This window comes from Ictidomys tridecemlineatus, chromosome 1 (genome assembly GCF_052094955.1).
Source record: "Ictidomys tridecemlineatus isolate mIctTri1 chromosome 1, mIctTri1.hap1, whole genome shotgun sequence".
NCBI classification, from domain to species: Eukaryota; Metazoa; Chordata; class Mammalia; order Rodentia; family Sciuridae; genus Ictidomys; species Ictidomys tridecemlineatus.
The window spans coordinates 110355352-110379725 of record NC_135477.1 but is presented as its reverse complement, the minus strand read 5'-3'; the positions used below and the strand labels follow the sequence as shown (position 1 = coordinate 110379725).

Genomic DNA, 24374 nt, shown 5'->3' with positions numbered 1-24374 from the left:
AGAAGCTGTCCCTACACTTGCCACTTAGTCTTGTCCACATGGAAGCTCACAATATGGCATCTTTCTTCTTCAAAGTCAGGAAGTAATTCAGAATCCTAGCAATATGAATGACATAATCATATGTAAGGAAATCATTCACACATAATCACATGTGTCTTCATTCCTTTGCTGAATCTTATTGGAAAGAATTTACAGGTCCTGACCATTTTCAAGGGGAGGAGTTTATGCAAGGACTTGAATACTTTGTATTACGGGACCAAAATAGAGCCTACCTAACTCATAAAAACATCTTTTTCCCCCAATATTTGTAATCACATAAGAATTGCATTTTCCCTTGTCTTTGGCTATTAGGAAATGAAAGTCAAAAAATTGACTCAGCTTTAATAATAATATAAAGCAAAATAGTCTATATATTTGCAATGAAATGTTTCCCTAGTCAATTTTCCCTCTAGATAGACATTTATTATACCATTGCCATTAAATTACATCATTTTATCCATTTATATTGAGTATATTTCTTGTGTTTATAAATTTTTCTGAATTTTCCATAAATGCTCTGTAGCTAGAGTCACAAAATCAATCATTATATCACAAGGACATTGTTAAAGAGTAGCTCAGCTTTGGAAAGTCTGAATTTACAATGCACCTTCACCTTCTCTATTCTTCTCCATTGACACTGAAGACATCCCCAGAGGTAAAAACAGGTTCCCACCCCTCGCCTTGATGCCACTACTGATCTCCCTAATTACAGTAAAAGTCATTTAACTCAGTTACTATATTAAGTCAGTACAACTTTCATTTAATCAGAAATACCCCTTTCTATAAAAGTACTCTTCTAATATCTAAGCTAAAAGAAATTAATGTGAAAAATATGATCCTATCAGGAACTGGAATTATTAAGGAAAGAGCTTCAGCTTGAATATGTATTCTATAAATAGGTGCATGTTTTAAACCAGTAGGGAAACTATGACAATGTTTAAGAATAACATTACTTCAAACTAAGTGTCATGATCTGTGAAACATTCCAGAAGATTTTCCTCAATTTTTATCAATATTAGTATATGACTTTAAAAAGCATTTTGTGTTAACTTTATGAAGCATATTTTCATTTCATGTTATTTGTGTTTTTATTCAAATCATAGGACTGAAACACAAGAATAATTAATATCTTTGAAATGCCCTGTAATTTTATTTTTTAAATACTTTTAGTCATAGATGAACACAATACCTTTGTTTTATTTATTTATTTATTTATTTACTTAATGTGGTGCTGAGGATCGAACCCAGTGCCTCACACATGCCAGGCAAGTGCTCTACCACTGAGACAAAACCCCAGCCCCTCCCCTGTAATTTTTATGTTGGCTGCTTTCAGGAGTTTGTTTTCTGGTGAATAATAATTTTATACAAAGAGAAAATGAGAAAAAAATTAAAGGTATGTTTTCATCTTGCATTTTTCTCACCATTGTAAAAAGATAAATGTGTTACTGCTTTTCCGGTATTAACTTTACTTACTCAGAATTAAATGATACGCTTTAACATTTTCAATGTTAGTGATAGCTATGTGTGATTATGGTGATTAGGATTAAATCATTTGGTTATATGGCTTGTTTGACCTCATTTACATAGAAGCAAATTTAAAAGGATTTAAACTATCTCCTTTTTTGGAGAATGACAATTTCTTCATAGTCAGCAACCAGTTCCTATGGCTACATCTTCTCAGTGCAATGTAACACCTAGATTTTTAATAGGATAGGACTGGTTCCACACTCAGATGTATGCCTGAAATGTTCTTTAAAGTGTCCCTGTGATTTGAAGAAGGAACAGTAATATGCATGCTAAATCTAGATGTCTTTTAAACAGGAAAAAGGACACTGCAATACTGCAATACTGCTGCAGAGGCCAAGAGAGGGTGTGGGGAAAGGATGGTTGGTCTACACTAAACCCAAATATGCCTGCTTTGGAAAGTTAATCTCACTGCCTGCACTTCACATGGACTGTTTGTCAGAAGATTGCTTTCTATTCATTATTACTCTCATATTGAGCAAGAAGGGACTTGGCCAAACCAGTAATATAAATGCATTGTATGCTCTACCCTCCCTCTTTATGATTAATTCTACCAGTGGCGCAAATTTGCATGAATGAATGTCAGTGTGTTTTCTGCCCTGAACATTTCCTGCTGGCTTCAGTTCAGCCCTGCTGACATTTATTACAAATAATAGCTAAATATTCCTGATTTAATAGCTGCAGTGGCCCCACATCTGAAGGTGATGTCTGTAATAAAAGCAGACAAGAAGAGCTTATAACAAATACTAATCAGATTGTGTTTGCACATATAATGGATAAGCCTCATGGATATATCCACAAAATGTAATGTTTTTTTCAAATGCAGCTGCTGGAAGTCACAGTTCAAGAACATATTGGTTGCTTTATTTCTTTTTCATTTCTCTTCTTCCTCCATCTCCTTTAAGTACCTAAGGACTCTGTGCACAATCAAGATAGAATATTATCCTCTTTCTTTATCTAGGAAAAAAACAGGACAGTAAACACAGAAGACTGGCTGTGTCCTTTTATTCATCTTTTGTTGTTCCTTCTAAACAAAGGGCATTGTCCCCTGATAAATTCCATTTTCTGCCTCTTATTCAAAAGGTAGTTTACACACCAGCTGCAGTGATTCCCACACAATGCAGTGACTGGCAAAGATACAAATAACTTTCAAAGTTCTTTCAACCTGTTGACCCAGTTGTCCCTTCTGAAAGATATAAACTAGCCTTCCACACCTCTTACAATTGATAAAGGAGACTATAAAACCTAGAGATCACAAAAAGAAGACACACTGCCTACTAAAGGCAGGTTTTAAAAGCTTTGGGGAATAAAAGGTGCTTTTCTCTTTATCCTACCCAAACTTCACAAGCTTTCACATAAAAAAATAGAAGAAGGTCAAATTAGCATTGTCTTTACTTTGACATTTAAACACAAGAATTTTATTCACTTGGCATTAATTGTGACTAACTTTATGAAAATACAACTTTTTTTTCATTTTCCCATTTTCCAGTTTTCTTTTCAGAGAAAACTGTGCAGAAATATATAATTAGAGATGAATACAGCTACCAGAATTTTTATAAATATTTCATTAAGATATAGTATTTGATTGGCATACATTCCCTGTGTTGCATAAACCACTTGACTCTGGAAACAAAAGTCTTAATCGCAAATTATTTTAAGATCTTCCAAAGTATGAACTCCAAAATATATTTCCTTTGAAGTTTGAGAATAATAAACTCAGGCAAAGGTTAGGGACTGGATATTTTTCTGGATGCCCAACGTCATGTCCTATTCTTACTGACTCACCCAAGAATACCCCATATCATAGCTTCTAACCCTAACCCTCCTCTGATCCTCCCAATGTTAGGGGACTTGCAGATGAAGATGGTGGGGACACAAGGTTAAAAGAATAATTCTATCAAATGGTCTCACTGTGCAGCCCCCCTCCACCACCCTCCACCACACACACACACATGCTGTTTTTGTCAAAAAGCAATTTACCTACAGTCCTACCTGGACTAAGTGGATAGAATATGTCACTTTCCTCAGCAAACTACCTGTTATCTAGAAGGAAATGCAGTCAGGAAATAATGTTGATAAGAGGAATGCAAACTGCTTTGAAGGGAAAAAATTTGTGACTCTTTTCACAGACCAGATTCTGGAAGATGGGGATAATTACTCTTAATCATAAAATCTGTAAGAATTCATGGTTAAGAAACCAATTAGAGGGGCTGGAGCTGGAGCTCAGTGGCAGAGTCCTCGCCTAACACATGTGAGGCTCTGGGTTCGAGCCTTAGCACTGCATAAAAATAAACAAATACAATAAAGGCATGTTGTCCATCTACAACTACAAAAAAAATAAATAAAAGAAAAAAGAATCCAATTAGAACTGTTCAGCATGGGCCAAGGGGACCTAGAATTGTCATGGCAATAGGTACTTGAAAGTCTGAGGTTACACTGCTATTAGTAAAAAGTCAAGAAGTGGATCTGGGCAAGATCTTCAAGAAATTTCTCTAGGATTCCCTAATAAAAATGGAGTGCAAGAGAGGCATACTGTCCCTCTCCTCTCTGAGAGGACACACTCTCTCTCTTGAGAGTATCTTTGTTCCCTTTTTATATCCCTCAATAAAACTTGGGCCTGTTACTCTGAGTGACATGTTGGAAATCTTTCTGACTTAATTGTAACAATAAGGATTTGAAGGGGGTCTTCTTGCTGCCTCAGTTTCCTGGAAGGCCCCAACTCTGTAACATCAGCAATCCTGAATATGAGTTCTCAACACATTGGTGCTTCTTCTCAAACTCTGACTTTGAGCTGCTGCCACCACTACCTGAGTAGTTGGACATCACTGCATGAGTGACCCACAAGGGAATCAAAATAACAGATATAGATTCAAGAAAATTTCTATTACCTTGATAATAGGAAATTCAAATTGCTCATCTCCTCACCTTGTGTGGCACAATCTCAGAATCAGAAGTGGTTTGTTTATTGTGATCTTCAAAAGAAGTAGAAAATTAAGCAAAATGTACCTATATTAATCTGAAATTTCCTCGTGAATTTTATATCTAGAGAATGTTAGAGCTAGAAAGGGAATTTAGAAATTATACTGGTTTTATGGATGAGGACAGTGAAGCTCAGGAAGGCAAAGTAACTTGCCAAAAGTCACATCATGAATTAGGTCAGAATTTGAATTATAATTCTTGTTTTAAGTCCCAGAAAATTTCTACCTGCCTTACACTATTCTATATTCAGCCCTATCTTACTTGTTCTCTTCTGGTTTACAAGAACCAGTTATTTGTTTCATCTGTCCTGAGCTGCAAAGTTGAGTCAATAGGTATGCTGGATTCTGAGTCGATAGATTATTCAGTCAATCATATTGTCTATGTATTGTTTTGTCTAGGAGCTGTATGGCTCACAGATAAACTAAATGATGTCATTGGTTTCTAATAGAACTTCTTCTCCTCTGGATGAGAAACCTTGCTCAGAATGACAGAGAACAATTTCAGATATGTTTCTTCATTGCTACTGGTTGCCTTTTCATGGGCAGCCATTGGTAATCAGACATTTAGGTTGCTGGACTTTGTGTCCTTGTACTTTTTTCTATCCTTTTTTTCACTAAAAGCTAAGTTTCTTCCAGAGATGCAGTTCATATGCTTAGCACACTGTGTTAAGATTCCTCCGTCTCCCACCATTTGCCTTTGCATATATTCAGTTTTGCTAAGTGTCCATTATGGTTCTGGATATATCTTACATAAATCTCTTTTAGCATCTATACTCCTTCTATGCCTTGGGCTGGGAATATCATTTCCCTACCCCATTTCTGTTCTGCTCAGATACTGCCTATTCTTTGAGACTTTTTTCTAAATATAAGCCAGATATGATTTCTTCCTACTCTGAGCACCTAATGCCCTTCTTGTCACTTCTATTTTAATAGTACTTATATATCGGCCTACCCACACTACAGTTATGAGCGCTAAGTGCACTAGGCCATGTGTTTGATAATCCATCCTTATGCTGCACATCACATAGCACAAGGGCCTTACTACTCAGTGGGAAATATAATCTTACATATATTAAATTAATATTTATCTAGAAACCATATATGTTAATCCTTATATTTCCTATATCATAAAAGAAATAGATCTTTGTAATGTTATATTAAAACTAAAAAGAAACATGTTACTTTAAGGTCATGAGAGCTATATTTAAATTGAAGAGAAAGTACAACAAATTTTATACTGCAGTATGCTCTATCTAGCAGAAGCTGTGTGCCTAACACTAGAAGGTTTTATTTGTTTGTTTAGTTTTGTAGATTTTGTTAGAGCTTTATGGTTATATATAGTAGATGGATTCATCCCGACAAACTCATACGTGCATGGAAATTGATTTCAGTTCATATCTCCTCGTTCCCCTCCCGTGCTCCCTCCCCACTCCCCTTCTCCTTCCTCCATTCTACTAAACTTCCTTTCACTCATTAATTTATATTTGATTGGTCCCTTATGTAATCTTACCTTTCCCTCCTGCTTTCTTTTATTTTACTCTGTCGCATATGAGAAAACATTCTACTTTTGAGTTTCTGAGTTTGACTAATTTCACTTAGCATCTCCACCCATTTACCAGCAAATGCCATAATTTCATTCTTTTAAATGGCTGAGTAGAACTCCATTGTGTGTGTGTGTGTGTGTGTGTGTGTGTGTGTGTGTGTGTGTAAAACAATTTCTTAATCCATTCATCTGTTGACAGGCATCTGGGTTGATTCTATAATTTAGCTATTGTGAAGTGTGCTGCTATAAACATTAAATTGACTGTTTCACTGTAGTATGCTGATTTTAGGTCTTTGGGGAAAATACCCAAGAGTGGGAGAGCTGGGTCATGTGGTGGTTCCATCCCTAGTTTCTTTTGAGAAATCTCCATAATGTTTTCCAGAGTGGTTGTACTAGCTAAGATTAGAAGTTTAAGTGGAGGAAGGCAGGAAATCTAAGGACTGACCAGCAAAGGAGAACATGCAGTTTTGGTTTATTTTAACACTAAGCATTGGTGTGAGAGACAGTCACCCAGAAGTGCTTTATTGTTGCTTTTCTTTCTTTTTCTTCTTCTCTCTTCTTTCTTTTTCTTCAGTCCTAGAGATAGATCACAGAGGTACTCTACCATTGAGTTATATCTGCAGCCTTTGTTATTATTATTATCATTATTTTGACACAAGTTCTCAACAAGTTGCCCAGCCTCGCCCCTAAGTAGCTGGGATTACAAGTGTGCACTGCCATGCCTGGCTCTTTTTTTTTTTTTTAATGACCACATTGTGGTTGATTAGGAGACCTATGCAGTATCCATTGCACCACAGAGCCAGTTTAAAGGTGCTTTCTGACCAGAAGTGCTCTTAGCTTAAAATTGACCCCAAAGAGAGTCAACCCTTCAACTGTCCCTGGAGACGTCAATAGGCTGGATGTTCCAAAGAAGCTGAGTTTGGGTTAAGAAAAAACAAAAACAAAAAAACTGCACCCTGGAAGCAAAGATCAAACTTTGACAGGTAAGAGGAAAGAACATTGCCAGTAGACCAAAGGAAAGGTTGTGCAACAAGGACTCAAAAGCCAGTGGTGTTGAGCATGGAGTCTGCATGCCCCTCAGTGTTTCCTTTAGTTGGTGCATTATAGAAAGTCAGATGCTCTAACACATACATTGACTGTTACAACTTCTGTAGATTCAGTTATTGCCCTCACATTTAGCCACAAAATTACTGATTTGGGCCCTAAGAAGGAAGTATAGCTGACTTTTTCAGAGGCAACTTAACTTTCTGTGGGGCAACCACCCAAAACCATGCTTTTCAAACTTTAATGTGCTTATAAATCACCCATAGAACTTGTTAAACTACAGATTTTGATTCACCTGGTATGGGTTTGGAATTCTGCATTTCTAACAAGTAGCCATGCTGGTTTCTATACCAAGCATTCAGTTGGAAAGACTTAAACAACACATAAACTCTGGTCTATCATATAGAACAGGCATATTTTTAAAAATTACAGTCTAATGCTTAAATTAAGTAATGTACATGCATAACTTATATACATACCATATAATTTAAATGTTATACTATCTATAACAACATGTTATATTATTTCAGGCCCCATATGTCATTATATTCCCTTGCCAACATATAACGAAACATTTTTATTCACTTGTTTTCATATTTATCTCTTGCCTCTGTCTGCTTATATTCCTTTAATAGATTCCAAATGAGAAATGTTCACTTCACAGATTTTAATTACCTGAAATCCTTTTTTCCTTATTGATTACCAAGAGCAAAGTAGCTTTTTGTGTTAACCTTTCAAAATGTCCAATTTAATTTATGAATACAATATTTTTCAGCTCAGTGTGTAGAGATGATGCATACTGCTTCATACTGCCTTTATGAAAAGATCATTTTAATTACCCCTCGGAAATATCTGGGATGGAGAATTGTGAAAGTTCATGAACAGAACTGCCCAATAATTTGTTGGAAGAGTACATACATGGGATCTGCAAAGCAATCTGTGGTAGATAAGGCATTCCCTTAACTGCTGAGGAAATTTGTTTTGACATCACATTAGGATTAAATCAGTTATGTAATATTCAACAATGGCATAATTCCATTTGTATTTATAAAAACAAAAGGCTGATTTTCTGGATTCCTAGGAATGACTAAACACTGGTATTAGGCCCAGAGACATCTCAGCAGGAATAAGGGGTTTCTATTAGTGAGGTCATCCAGAGGCATTTGAATGCACAGCTTCCATTATTCCAAATGTGGCCTCTATTCTAGGAAGCTTCAAGGTCACACCAACACTGCTTGATTGCAGTCACTTCTCTGATGCCTTCAGCAAGTGTTTGCTCCTTTTTACATTTTCTGGTCTTTGAAATTCACACAGCAACTTTATTCCCCCAACCCAATCAGAAGGCTTTCAAGCAAGTCATTCTGCAAAACACAAAATCAGGGGGAAAAGAAGCTAAATCAAACTCAAATAAAAAGCAGTGATAGAAGGCTTCAACAAAGTCCACACAGGGAATCAAGCTTGCTTTTAAACAAAAATATTGACATAGCAATTTAAAATAAATACCAGCTTCATATGCTGAACACTTTATTATTGGCTCACAGGACTGCAAATGTAAGGAACACATTCTTCTCTGAAACATTGCCAAAGGCAAACCTCTTAAAAGCCAAACATTGTGACATGTTCTTAAGTAGCTTGCCATCATGTGGATTGTTGCATTTGGTATAACATAACGCCCGCATGTTCATTAAGCCTACATTTTGCAATTAAGGTACATATGTTTTTCTTCTCCAAATGTCTGAAAGCCAGGTGGAACGGAGTCAATCGCTCTGGTGACATTGAGCATTTCTATAACAATGCTGAATTCTAGCGCAGCATTTTGCATAGTCTGCCTATTATATAGGAAAACAGAATTGCTAATATGTCCTTTTGTGTAAAGTTGTAAAAGCTCTGAAGATCTTAGCAAATACTGGCTATGTATTTACTAAGGTACATGCAGCAGATGTCTACAATTATCCTGTTAAAAAGTTTCATTATAAGAGACCCTTCAAATAAAACACTGCTGCCCGTAATTGTACATTAATTGGCTTCATTCAACTCTGAAGGTCTAGAAGAGCACTGACCTATGATTTATTATCACCAAAGCAGATTTTATGCCAAAAATATTGAGGAGGTCTTTGTTTTTTCATTGCGTTTTAATTTTTAGGCAAAGTGTCTATATAAGTAAGACAAGTAGATTTTATGTTGATAATCAATATTTCTTTAAATATTTAGAAAGCAAAATATAAATGAATTTCATTACAACCTGAGACAATACCTAACCATAAGAGGCAGAAACAGAGTAAAGAGGCTGACCTAAGAGTTATAATGGTTAAGTTTCAGTTCATTGGAAACTTGAAATCATGACCACTTGGGCAACTGAAATGTTAGATGTCAAGTAGCTAAACAAAATACGGCTTTTAAAATAAATCCCAGCAAGGCTAGAGTTCTGTGACCTCACACAATCTACCTCTCTGGGTAGAGCACAGTATAACTCTCATAGCAATGTCAGAAAGAGCTAATTAGCTGAAAGCTATATCTCAGGTGAAAGGGCAATGGGGAGCAAAACAAAGATTGCTTCTAAATCGCTCTCCCCGTGTCTACTGGACAGGGGTTTGGGAAGATTGCTTAAAGTGCAAAAGCTCTTTCTGATATTTCTGACAGTTAAAGTACCCTAAATTGGAATGCACTCCTGTGTAACAGAATAAGGAAGAAAACAATTTCCATGAAGTGTGATGGTTAGAAAAGTGGTTACTTTATGCTGTGAATACCCAAGCAATTTGGTGAAGTTTGTCTTAAACTCTGAAAACATTAGATAAATATTATGTGTGAGGTCGTCAATGTTTTACCAGTCACTATGCACCGAACCTATCCTCTCATACTTTACCACCCAGCTTAGCCACACCTTTCACCATTTTTTCTTTTGTTTTAGGAAAAGGCTTAGAGGAACACCGGACATTTATGATTTACTCTAGGTAGTAGAAAGTTTAGTAAAAGTGATGGGAGAGACTTGAAAATCTGAGGCACTTCTGATTTACCCCCCAGGACAGTGGAGTCAAGAGTACACTGGGCTAGAGTGATGATCTTTCAGTTACTAACTAGTAGGCATCTGGATAATTCTCTTAATCTTTCCTTGATTAGTAATATGTAAAATGAAGAGGTTTGTCTGCCTCTGGTTTTGAATTCCTCATGATGACTACAAAATCCCACATTCACTTTTAGGAGGTGCATTTTTAAACCAGCGTTTTCTTCTTTCGTCTGTGGTAGTTCATCACTGAAAAAGGAAACCTAGGGTTTAATTACCTAAATCTCTCTAAGACACCCTTTATTCAGAAAGTTTCATCTATAAATATTAGAGTAATAAAAAACTTAGGAATTCCTATGCATTTATAAAATGCAAAGAAAAAGAATGGTCCTGGGACACTAGGATATTTTGTAACTGTCAAAAGCTGTCATGGGAGTCCACATAACATTAGGTGTTCACAAATGGTCAAAGATGGACAAAGTTTGGGAAGACTATAAAAGAACTGAGGAGAATATCCAAATAATTCAATCAGGACTCCAAAATAATTTGCATGAAAACCACATCATTGAGGTACTAGTTTATGGTAAGACCCTTTACCTGTATCTCAAGTAAAAACCTATTGGGTACAAAGCATTGTCCAAGGTGCTGATGATAAGTGGAAAGAAAAATGAACAAAATGTGGACCCTACAAGGAAGAGATGACTCTTTTGTAAAAAGAAAAGGGAAAAAAAAGGCAAACAAACTAAACTTGAGCCAAGGAGCTTTTTACACACCATAGTCACCTTGAAATTACTAGAGATTACAGAGATGTGTGTGAAATACACTCAGTTAATCAAATCAGCTTACTAAAAAACCTAACTCAGATAGTCTTGAGTGGAAAAACTTTCAACCAATTCCAGACTAAAATCAGACAATTTGGTCACGGCATGGAAGCAAACCAATATTCGGTTAATTTAACAGACATTTCACTTTGAATCAGGTGTTTGGCTGACATTCTAAAATAGTAAGAGCAAGACCAGACAGCAGGGAAAACAAAGCAAATGAATGACTAAAATGAATACAGAAATCACATAAACTATAAAATAAAAAAAGAGAGAAGGGGGGGAAGGAAAAAGAGAGGATTTAGTTGATTTTTAAATGTCCTTTCCCAGTTTAAAAAAAAAAATCCCTTGATTACATATCCAAGATCAGAAATTAGAGAAAATGAGTTCAGACCATTACATACCACAAATAACTCCAGGATTTTACATGGAATAATGTATTTCAAAGCACATTCATTCAAGTCCTATTTAAATTATTTCCACTCAAAAAATGAAAGTAAGTGCCAAATTCAGCCAGGTTTGATGATAAAATGCAGTACAAACTTTTATCATTACATTAAAAACACAGGCTAACTTCCATAAATAAACTGATGTTTCTCTCTTGGGACTACTTAGGTTACTGAACTAAAAAATACTTAAAATATAATGCCATTTTTCAGCAAGTTATATAATTGCACCATATTTTTATAATTTCTTTGAAAAAAAAATGAAGTTATACCAAATCCATGTAAGTCACCCAAAATTTCCTTCTTTTACATGGTATGTTGGGATTGAGGGCAGAGAGGATTTGCGTCAAGAAATACAAACTGAAGCAGATCACATTTGCATCTTATAATTAAGGTCCATGATTAAAGTTGAATATCTCTAAATATCTCTACATACATCCCCTGATGTCACACTCGGATATTTCTTTTAATTTAGACACACTGTTCTGCTGTGTAACCAAGAAGTGAAATGAAGATCAGCCATTTTTGCTACTCAATTCTAGATGTTTCTACCATAATTTGGAAAGATTGCAGTCAAAATGCTTCACTTCCTGGATGTTAAAAATCATGTTTCCTATGGGCATATTATGAGGCAAAACCAATAAGCAAAACTGCACACTTATTTTGAATTAAACTGAAACCTGATTTATGTGAATTTTATTCATTGATGCTAACTTGAATTTTTTGGTGGCAAAAATATCACGACTGTTTCTATAGGATGCTTGTATACTCTTGCCATGTTTCACTTAGCACACAATATAAAAATATTATGAGTAGTATATAAATCCCAGTACCTTTAGAAGAAATAGTTACCAAACATTCAGAGTCTCTAAAAAATAAACTAAAAGGAATGTTTTGATAGCTTACATATAAATTTTATCACTATATTTATTGCAAAGATTATACTTAACATACTAGGCATTCTCAGTCATGGAATTTTAGAACTGAAAAACAGCATAAAGTCTGGATAGTCCAGAATAGCATGAACACAACACAACCATTTATCTTTCCTAAACTCTAGGCAGACAGCACTAATCAATTTCAGCTCTCTTTTCTAACTGAGCCTCGGTGTGGCCTCAAATGCTTATCCATATAGCACTCCAGGTTGCTCTTACAAATGCATCACAGTTGACAAGAAGAAATAAATTTACAAGCTTTAATCAAGTCCAGCAACCTTAATATACAAATAAGGAAACTGAAATAAGAACATAAGTAATATCCCATTTTGCTATTCCAGTAGTTTTATAGGATAGCTAGGATTAAAACTGATTTTGAGCTTTTATAGCCACATCTTGCTGCCTTAAAGAACTTTTTTTAATAGTGAGAGACAGGAGGTTTGAAATTAGAATATTTTTAATTTAAAAATCTCATTGCCTTATTTTCATCACATTGCAGCTGTTGATTTTCATATACATAATGTGTTGTTATTTTTTCTCCTGCCTCTCTGTAAGCCAAAAATACATCCTAAGAACAGAACATTAGTCCCTTATCTTTTTAAAAAAATGTACACATTATTGAAAAAGTTACACTTTGTGACAGACTTGAAGAATTCATGGAGTTGGTCCTGATAATAGCTTCTCTTACCTGGTTCATCTCAGGTTTTCTTTTCTACTGACAAAAAATTTGGGTTTGTCCACCTGCACATGAGAATATCCTCATTGGTTATTCTGATGTCAAAAAGTCTATAATCTAACTTCACGTTACATTTTATCACCAATCAGCACTGGAATTCCTTGTCAAGGATTTGGTTTGGTTTTTGGCACTTGAGCTCTGGTCCCTATTCTCTACACATGTCCTTCTCCAGCTGTTCTACCACTCAAGTATAATACAGCTTCAGCCTGTAAAAGCTATTAAGAAAAGGAAGAATCCACTTGCTTCCTTTACCATCAATCACCCATCTACTCAATAAATAATTGCTCAGTATCTGTTATATGGCAGGTGCTCTTCTGAGTGTTAGGATTCAGCAGTTGATCAAGTAAAAACTAGACATCAGCAAGTTCACATTCTCATGTAAATATTGGCTAATAAATACACACACTGGTACATGTTGATTAGAATAAAATAAAAGTTTTTATTTTTTTGTTGTTGTTTTTTTAAAAAAAAAGGATGAGGAATAGGGTTTTCTAAGGAGAGGCATGCTCTTCTGTATTGATGTCAGGGAGGACTATTAAAAGCTCAACACTGAATCAGAGACCTCAAGAAGGTAAAGGGAAAATAAAGCTGATTATATCTGAGTAGAGAATCTCCATGCAAATAAGTCCTTGGCATACAGGTAATATTTAAAGCATGAGAATAAAACATATGATAGGGTATTTCACTCTTATTTTAAAGGTCAAGGCAGTGGCAAGAGACTAAGAAGAAATCAGTAGTAATGCAGGGAACAAGATAAAGAAGCATCCTAGAAATCATTTAACGTGATTTAAAAATGAGAATGTGCTTTATTATGTGAAATGATGCTGTGCCTGAGTAAGACCAGGAATTGACCATTTCGTTTATGCACATAAAAGGCATCCTAATGAGAGCTGTTTCAAGGTTGCCAACTGCCTTCAAAGACGAATGGAGACAAATGGTCTACAGCATGCACCAAGCAGCCCTTTCTAGAAGTTCTACTCTAAAGAAGAGCTAATAAACGTGGTAAAGGGAAATCTGAGGGTTTTTATTGATTCTGTTAATTGTGTTTAAGATAGAGAAAAGCATATTAGTTGTTCACTTAAATAATCTGGTTAAAAATAAACAGGACATGAAGCAGGAGAGGAGAGAGACTCTGGAGCAATGTCCTTGGTTGGGCCAGAGGGAAAAGAGTCTTAACAGCAAAGATTGGGGTGGTGAGGAGTGGAGAGTGTTGCCATCTCTCAAAACACAGTTCGTCCACAGTGAAGGAGGCAGAGTAGAGTTCACGTGTATGGATGCAGGGGTGGTGAATGATGTGATTACAGGAAGATAGCAAATTCTCTTCTGATAACTTTTTTCATTGTTGTGAAACAAAGTTATCACTTCTAATGAAGAAAAGGAATGAAGGAGTGTCAAAGGTTTGAGAAGAAAGGAGACTCCCTCTTCTCCTCTGTCGGCTAAACAACCTAAACCAACCACCACCTTCACCCATGTTAATAGAAAAGCATTGGGAACTATCCACACTTTGCTAGTTATCCACACCACTGGTCTCTTACAATGAAGAGTTGACTAGTTTCCAGAAAGATTGGGAAAGGGTTGGCTTATCACTTTCACCTTGAAGACATATTTTGAAAATTAATCAGTAAACAAATAGATGTTCTTCTTCTTTCCCCATCCCCAATCATGTTCTCGTTATAACCTTATCATTTTAGTGCTTTCTCTTACCACTCAGGATAAACGTCCCCCTAAAACAAAATTCCTTGCAGATGAATTCACTTGAGAATTAAGAGGAAAGAAAAGTGACTCACTGATCTTAGTCCTTCCCACTCATTTTCTTTAAACTGTCCCTACATCACTAGTTATATAAGTTGTGATGGGATAACTACGCCATAGAATTTTAAATGTCAGACACATATTGAGAAAATCTGAGTGATGTTGTCATGTAAAATCTACATGACATGAGTAATTGTTGTTTCATGGTCTCATATTAAGACATAAATATAAAGCCATTCATATCCATGGCTGCTTCTAACACCAAACATATTCATTTGCAGTTCATCTGAGGAAAAGAAGTAGAAAAATAAGCAGGATTGAGGTATCCTCAGATGCTCAGATGTTTTTGACACTTCTAAAATTACCTCTTCATCAGGTGACATATTTCACTTAATATGGGAACTCTTTACTAATCAGCATGCCCAAGAGTAAAAGTCTAATATAATAGCAAGGCATACTTTGCTTAGCCAAGCCAGTTCCCTCACAGAGAAGAATAAAAAATAATCCTGTTGAATCCTGCTCCATACTGAAGCTAAGGCTAGAGGATCTTCTTAGAGAATTCAAGGGTCTTCTTTCCATAACCTTTCCTAGGATGAGTCTTAAATGTGATTTATTTGGCATTAATTACTATTAATAACTCAGCAGCATGATTGCTGAAAAACTAGCTGGCCACTATTCAAGGGCTGGGAGTTCTCCATAGTCTGAGAACATTCAGAGTAAGACAGAGAGGGTCATAAAGGGCACTGAGGGAGGAGCTGGCAGAGACTGTGATCTTTGGAAGCAGGATTTATGGTAACATTGAAATTGAAACCAAAGTACAAAGAGGAAAAGTCAATCCAAGCAGAAAGAAAATAAATAAAAGAAGTGAAAATAAGTTTTTAGAAAATGGAGATAATAAAGCAATAATTTTTTGAAATTAGCATAGGTCTTTACCCATATTAAATGACAAAATAAGTACATGGTTGATTGGATACTTAAACGCAAAAAAATGAAAAATATCATCATTTTCAATTTCTCTATAGTATATCATATTTTAAGCTCAAAAGTAATATAATAAATTAACAAAAGAGATTGACTGACTTACATAAAGAAAATATATAAGACATCATATCAGAAAACTTACAGTATCAGAAAACAGCACAAACTATAAACATGTATAATTTTTATTTTCTTTTCCTTCTCTCTTTTCATTCCCTACCCCTTCTGAATAATTCAGTCCCCAAACTGTTTAACAGATAGGTCCAAGCAAAATAGGCTCCAGAATGGGGGAACAGGTAGACTCATGAGCCAGTGAGAAGTTGGGGCATTTGTTTGTGAGAAGGACTCCTTCTCAAAAGCAGGAAAGGAATAGGAAAGCCCACAGGGGTGTCTGAGCTCAGTAGGAAGAGAACTTAGGTTCATGTGAGAGAGCAGGCTGGCACAAGGTACTGAAGCCTAAGCAGAGGAGGAAGTCACCCATAGGGGCAAAAGGGGAACATGTTGGGCTGGGTTGTGGATCAGTGGTAGAGCGCTTGCCTAGCATGCGTGAGGCACTGGGTTTGATCCTCAGCAACACGTAACAATTTAAAAAAAATAAAGGTATTGTTCCACTTACAACTAAAAAATATATATTAAAAAAAAGTGGGGCAAGACGCTGAGGGAAGTTAGAGAGATTGAATAAGTATGTATGCTGAGAATAAGGAGGCCAGATTCTTACTGTGGGAAAAAAATGACAAATGCATAAAAGAGAAAATGAGAAGTAATGTTGTATTGGCATTGAATACACATATCAGTATGGACTCACTGATTTAATAATATACAGACAGATGTAGATATATGGATGCATTCTGTGTGTGTGTGTGTGTGTGTGTGTGTGTTAAGTACCTCTGTCTACTGAGAGCACCTGAAAGCAACCACACCCCAAAACCAATGAGTACTCCTTCCACACAGAAATTGTTTTATATAAATGACTAGAATACACATTAAGTATTCATAGTGATTCTTTGTTTAACTATTGGATAATTTTTCATTCTTTGCTATTTTTCAAATATTCTTTAATAAGCCTTCTTTATTTTAATAATGATAAAATATGGGAAAAAAGGGGGGGAAAGGAGACAAAGGTACTATGACCTAGTCAAAACCCTCTTGTGAAAACAGATGGATAAATACATACATATATATACACATACATACCCAGCAATGGAAAAGAAATCAACAAATGAAAAACTGTCTTATATTTACTGTCCCTAAAGTGGCAGCTAAAAAGCAAAAATACTTCATTTTCCTGCCTCCTTCAGAGCTCTTTGTGGCCAGACAACAAAATTCAGAACATAAAATATAGGCATAAGTTCCTATAGATTTTAAATATAAATATGGAAGCTACTAGGAAATGGTTTTTGCTGTTTTGCTTTTTTGCTTCTTCCAGCCTGGAAGGGAATATTCTTTCTGTGGGTTCAGCAACAGACATTTTGTGACCTTGAGAACAATGACCTTAGCACTAAAGACAGCAGTATAGGAAGAAGAAAGCTGACCAAGACCTTGGTCACCTTAAGGTCCTGGCCACTTCTGGGCTTCTCAGTCCTGAGCTTGCTTCATGAACCAGTAATCCTTCAAGGATTTAAATTGCTACTTATAAATGACATAATTTTGTTCTTCTTTAGGACTAAATAAACTCCATTGGGTATATATGCCACATTTTCTTTATCCATTCATCTGTTGATGGACACTTAGGCTGGTTTCTTAACTTGGTTATTGTAACTTGTACTACTATAAACATGGGTATGCAGGTATTGCTATTGTATACTGACTTTAATCCTCTTGGATAATTAAACTTGATAGCATTATATTAAGCAAAATAAGCCAGATTCAGAAAATCAAGTGTCTCTCTCATATGTGGAAACTATAGAGAAAAAAGGAAAAACAAAATGTGGTGTGGGTAAATTTCACAAAAACAGAAAGGAGACCAGTAGAGTACAGGAATGGAACCAGGGGCAGAGAGGATGAGAGGAAAAGGAGAGGATGAGAGGAAAAGAGGAGGTATTGGGGGATGAAATTGACTAAATGATGTTATGTGCAAGCACAAATGTGTTATAATGAATTCCACTATTGTGCATAATTATAATACACCAATAAAATCTTTAAACAAAATAAAAAATAAATTGCTACTTATAACCGTGTTATAAGATTAAAGAGTGAGGGAGTAAAACAAATAAAAAGGTATTTACACTGTACATAAAGAGAAGAAGGTATGTGCCAAAATATCACATGATTTTCAAGACCAGGTTTAACATAATGATGTTTATGCAGTCCTCACAAAATTACAAACATGTCCTATGTCTAATAACAAAAAGGGCACATCTTCCTAAAAACCACTCTGGCTGTGGGTGAGAACTTCCTAACCATCCTAAAATATGGCCCTCAATTCAACTACATAAGCATTTCTTATAAGCACTAATTTTATTTTTATATAGAACTCTATAATAATCCCAAGCCTATGGAGTATTTTTGCAAACAATGGGGACTTGGCTTATTTGCTGCTTCTCAAATCTTGCTGGTTCTAACATCAACAATAGAGAACTTGAGGCTAGGACAGGCAAGGGACTGTGGAGCCTTTAAGTGGTACTGGAGCAAATCCATAAGTGAGATTTCATTCTTCACTGGGACATAATCCTAAGTGAACTGATGTGAGCAGAATTTCTTTTTGGGTCTTACATATAAGTTTAAAAATGTATATATGTCAACACACAGCCTGAAAAAAGGTATTTCAATATAGACTTTGGCAAGGGCTATTATCCAGAATATCTAATGAACTCATACAAATTCATAAGAAAAAAAAATGAAAACAGAAAAATGCAATAAAACAATGGACAGAATATGAAGAAATATTAAACAAAAAGAATATCCAAATGATAAAAAATATGAAAATTTCCTTAAGGAAATGCAAATTAAAATCATAATCAGTTACCATGAAATACCCACCAGAATAACTAAAATTAAAAAGATTTAAAAATTTTGGAAGGAATTGTAGCAACCCAAATTTAAAAAAATATATATTTATTTTTTAGTTGTTATTGGACACAATACCTTTATTTCACTTATTTATTTTTATGTGGTGCTGTGGATCAAACCCATGGGGATCAAACCCAGGGTCTCGAACGTGCAAGGCAAGTGCTTTACTGCTGAGTCACAACCAAAATTCTTATATTCTGCTAGTATGAGTACAGATGGTACAATTACTTTGGAAAACTGTGTGTTTTAATGGTAAACATACATCCAGGCATGGTGGCACACACATAATCCCAATGACTCAGGGGGCTGATGTAGGAGGATCACAAGGTCAAGACCAGCCTCAGAAACTTAGCGAGGCTCCATCTCAAAAATAAAATATAATAAGAGTTGGAGATGTAGCCCAGTAGTAAACTGCCATTGGTTTTAATGCCCAGTGCCAAAAAAAAAAAAGGAAACCTATATAAACGAGAATAACTTTGCTCTTATACATACATTCGTATGTTTATGAAAAGACAATTTTGTATCATAGCACAACTATTTGTAATGGAAAACTCTAAACAACTTAAATGCCAACTACAAGTGGAATGTATAAATAAAATGTAGTGTATTCACACAATGAACACTATCCAACATGGGAATAAATAATCCATAATTACAAATACACACAAATTCTTAACTATCCCAAGATTTATACTGAGTGAAAGAAGTCATACACAAGAGTGCATACCAAATGATTCCTTGTGTGTCAAGTTCACACACAGGTCAAACTGACTTCTGCCATTAGAAATCAGGACAGGATGTATTCTTTCTTACTGGAAGGAGGCAGAAACTGGAAATGAACACAGGGTTTTCGGGGAGCAGCTAATGTTCTTTCCTTGATGGATATTGGTTGTCAACAGTGAAAACTCACCATCTCTACATTGAATTTTATTTTTCTCTAAGATATATATTATATTTCAATAAATAAGTATGAATGTTACGCCTCCTAGCTTTTGTATTCTTCATAATATAGCTGTGTTTAGTGTCTTTAAATAAAGGGTTCTAGGTTTTGGTTTTGTTTTGTTTTTCCCTTGAGGCAATTGAAAAAAGTGGCCAGGTCTGTAGGTCTGTATCACTAGCAACAACCATACATTCCCTGAGGCATCTGTTTCCCAGTTTGTGAAGCATAGGAAGTTCACCTTCTTCTGGTGAGATCAAAAGCCATTCACAGCACACATTCTATTCTCTTCAGCCTCATTTCAGTGACCTTTATGGTCAATATCCTATCCTTGCCAAGATAGTTGATATCATGTGCCCTATTGTGTCATGCTTTCAAATATTTGCTTGTAATTACTTGGAAAACCCTCATAGACCTACCCTCATCTCTTCCCTAGAAAAGTTCTAGTGAACCTTTATTATCCAACCTAAATATCACCCCCCACACACACATACACACACACACATATATTTATATAATAATGTTTAGCAAATAGTGTTTTAATTATTTTATAGTAATTTTTCCTACTAAACCTTGACTATTTGGGGATAATATTCTCTTTGTCTTCTTTGGTCTCCATTACCTACAGCCTAACACATTGAGTGATCAATATCAGTATTTATCTAAATAAATAAAAATCTGGCATTCCCATTGACTTTTAGCACTGATTCTGTGCAGTGACACTTCACTCAGTATAGAAGTTTCTAGTGCTCCTCCTCTTGGAGATCTGGCACACCACATACTCCAGGCATTTTACTGTAACAATTATAAATTATGAACCATTCCTTATTGTGTTAGTGTGACACTTTGATACACCAAGTTTAATCTAAGTTTAGCATCTTACTCCCCAGCTATTACTTACATACTTTATGTAACCCCCAAAAGTTCCTCGGACCACTAACAATCATTTATTTAAAAAAAATAAATAAATAAAAGTGTCTCAGCAGATAGGAGAAGGCACAATAGCTTCATGGTAATGTGGAGAGCCATTCTCACACGTGACTGGGCGACTCCCGGTTTGGGTCTGAGGCGCTCTGGCTGTGTCTCGGAGCTTTCCTGGCCCTCTCCTGATGAGAGAACCCGTCCGTGTGGGGGTGTAACTGACCACTGACCCCGGGGGCCCAATCACTGACCCTGACCTTGGAGTTCGGGGGCCCCCCCTCAACCTTCATTGGATGGAATTCTCCCCTGAAATTCTTGTTCCCCAATAAAAGGCTACTTTCTAGTGTGCTCTCTCTCTCTCTCTCCTGCTCACCCTGAGTAATCCTTGCTGCCCTACTGGTGGTTCGAGGTGGGAGCCAGAGAGGGGAGCCGTCTCGGACCTGGTCATAGAAAAAGGTAACTGAGTCTGTGTGTTTTATTTCGATCTCGCTAGCTAACTTTTATGCCAAGAACCTCATTAATGAAACCATTGCGCTGGCCGAATGGTGGATGGTAAAGTGTGCACTTTGAGGTCAGACAAATCTGAGGTTACGTGCTGTTTTTTGTTTTTCTACCCCCAGAATATAAGCCCTTAAGTTCAGATACTTTCTTTTAAAATTCTACTGCTATATTGATAGCACCTAGGTCAGTCCCAGCATATAAGAGGCACTTACTGATTATTTGCTGAGTGAATATATCAGATTGGCAGCCACAGAACTGATAATCACACCTCTCTTCCATGCACCAAGTATCTGACACTCCTAGACCAGGGACACTAAAGTTGCTTTGCAATTTATGTCTTTTCTAATGAGAAAACCTGTGGGAAAATATATAATTCTGTGCGACCAACAAAATTCCAGATTAAAAAAAGAAAACTATGCCATAAATATGAGACCTGGATTTCAGAACAACCTTTTCAGATGCATGAAATTTAAAAACAAGAATTGTTCTCCTTCACCAGAAACCTTCTGACTTGGAGAGGATAGCAAACAAAGTGAAACTAATTAAAATATTTATCTAGTCATGCACATGCAGAGAGGTGCAGAGAGTATCAGGCTTGGAGTCAGATGAACTTAAATTTTAATCCAGATCCATCACTTATTAGTAGTGTAAGTGACCTTGGAAAAGTTTTACCTGCAAAAGAAGATAATTATATACCTCATGCAGATTTCATGAGGAATGAAAGAGATGATGCATTTAAAAGTTTAGTACACAGCCTGGCATAGATCAAGGTCTTAATTAATGTTATATTTTAACATTAAAGTACCCTCTTGGTAAATATTATCCAATAGTTTTACTTTTTCATATTTTTGAGAAAATTCATTAGTATCCACATTTCCAGGAGTTTCTGAATCTGTTGTTATAAAAAAAATCACAATCTTATTTCATTCACGGGGTCAAACTTGCATATGAGATCATCATCTAATCTTCATCTATTATGTTGAACAAAATTATTTTCCCAAAGTGATCCACCTTTAATCCAGTCATAAAGAGTTAGCTGTTCCCAATTTTAATTGACAAATCTAATTACTGTGATGAGTTTATTTATAGTCACTATTCAATATCTATTGATAGTTTCTTGACCTTGAAGAATATCATCCAATTAACATGGCAATATGTGTTAATGGATTTTTAAATTACTTCATACTGGATAAAAGGTAAAAGGAAGAAAAGGGAAGTCATTTTTCACAGAGAAAAATCACGATTTATGAAAATAAGCCTTACATATCTGTCACTGAATATGCAACACTAAGGATTTCCTTTGTGTTCATTCTAAATTATGATGGAAGCAAGCTATGTTATTGATATGGTAGTACGTATTTTTGGAATTCTTTCGGGGAAACACTCATTGAATCCGGACAATGAGATGTCTGCCTAAATCCAAGGCAAAGTGTTTTGTTTGGAAACTTTTTTTATTTTTAAAATTGTATTCCTTTTTGTCAGAATTCAAACTTGGTAGGTTATGGAAAGACAATAATCATCAATTCCCTATAACACATGAGAGACAAGGAACCATTCTTCAAAACTGAAGAGGAATGATGAAGGTGAAATTCCATCCTTACCCCTAGAAAGAGTAGTTAGTTACTATCATGTTGCCTAGTCAGAGCCCCTCATTCCATTTTCCATATGTATTTTACTTTGTGTTTTAAGCCTAATTTTAGGCACAAACTTAGAATAGAATATTATGAATGTTGTAAGGAATCCTACATAGTATCCTTTTCATTTGCAGGAAAATTGCTAAGAAATTCAGAGGTAGAGTGATGACTCTGACCCAGGGATTTATCCTTTTGTTTATTTCTCTATTTACACCCTCCACCCAGTTTTAGTTAGCCTTTTCACTGCTATGACCCAAAGACCTGACAAGAACAATTTTGGAGGAAAAGTTTATTTGGGGCTTATGGTTTCAGCCATCCACAGATGGGCTGACTTTATTCCTTAGGACCTGAGGTGAGACAGAACATCTTGGTGAAAGAGTGTGGAAGAGGAAAGCAGCTGAGGAAATGGTTACCAAGAAGCAGAAAGCGGGAGAGAGAGCCAAATCTTCAAGGGCTCCACTCTCCAAGGACAAAATATATACCTCAAAGGCATACCCCTAATGACTCACCTCCTCCAAACACATTGTACTTGCCTTTTAGTCTCTATCAGGAGATTAATGCCCTGATTAGTTTAAGGCTCTCATAACCCAGTCATTTCACTGTGAACTTACTTGTATTATCTCACACATGAGCTTTTGGAGTATGCCACGTATATAAGCCATAACACCCCACACCCCACCCCTGTTATATCATAAGGTTTTCCAAGACAGGGACCTTACCTAAGGGGTGCTGTGAATTGAACTGTATCCCCCACACCCCAAAAATGATATGTTGAAGTCCTAGACTCCAGTATCTTGGAATGTGACTGTATTTGGAAATAGGATCTTTTAAAAAGTAATTAAGCTTAAATAAGGTCAGAAGGGTGGGCATTAATCTATTGTGAGTGATGTCCTTATGACAAGAAGAAGAGGCTCCAAAGATATGTCTATTCACAGAGAAAAGGCTATGTGTGGACACAGCAACGAGATAGCTAGCTACCTTCAAGCCAATAAAAGAGGAGGTCTCAGGACAGCTGAATCTGCTGACACCTGGATCTTGGGTTTCTATCCCAGAACTGTAAGGAATGAATTTCTGTTATTTAATCCACCCAATTGATGGCATTCTGTTATGGCAACCCTAGCAAACCAGTACAAGGTGCTTATGCTCCCCTTTTCTTCTAAAGTGACTAGCACAGAGTAGGTGCTAATGTTACAAAGGAAGGAAGGAGTGAATAAAGAAAGGAAGGAAGGAAAGAGGGAGAGAGATGGGAAGGAAGGAAGGGAGTTCCTTACAAATAAAAATTAGTGGCTCCAGCACAAGATCCCAAAATATCTAAGCCCTTTTCCCTGCATCAAATTCTATGAGACTTCTCAATTCCAAAACCTGGTTAGCACTTGGTTTCATATGTGCTTTGCATATGCTTTCAACCTTTCATGCTTATTTGTTATTACGCACCTTCAGGACAGTAATTTTATCATGCATGGGTCCTAAATCTGCATGTCTGAAATCAACAGTTACATCTGAAGAGAGAAAATAGACTTAACACCTGTGAAATTTCTATTTTGCTTCAAGCCGTTTATTAAGAAATATTTTATG

At 36.0% G+C, this 24374-nt stretch overlaps 1 long non-coding RNA gene across 2 annotated transcripts in view; it reads right to left on the bottom strand.

Annotated features, from left to right (window-relative positions):
- Positions 1-2551: 2551 nt before the first annotated feature.
- LOC110598229 (uncharacterized) overlaps positions 2552-24374 on the bottom strand; it is a 119568-nt gene continuing 97745 nt past the window's right edge. For both annotated transcript variants that reach the window (XR_005727901.2, XR_002484069.3), the window contains one exon: positions 2552-8489. This is a non-coding gene — a long non-coding RNA (uncharacterized LOC110598229). The remainder of the gene's footprint in view (positions 8490-24374) is intronic.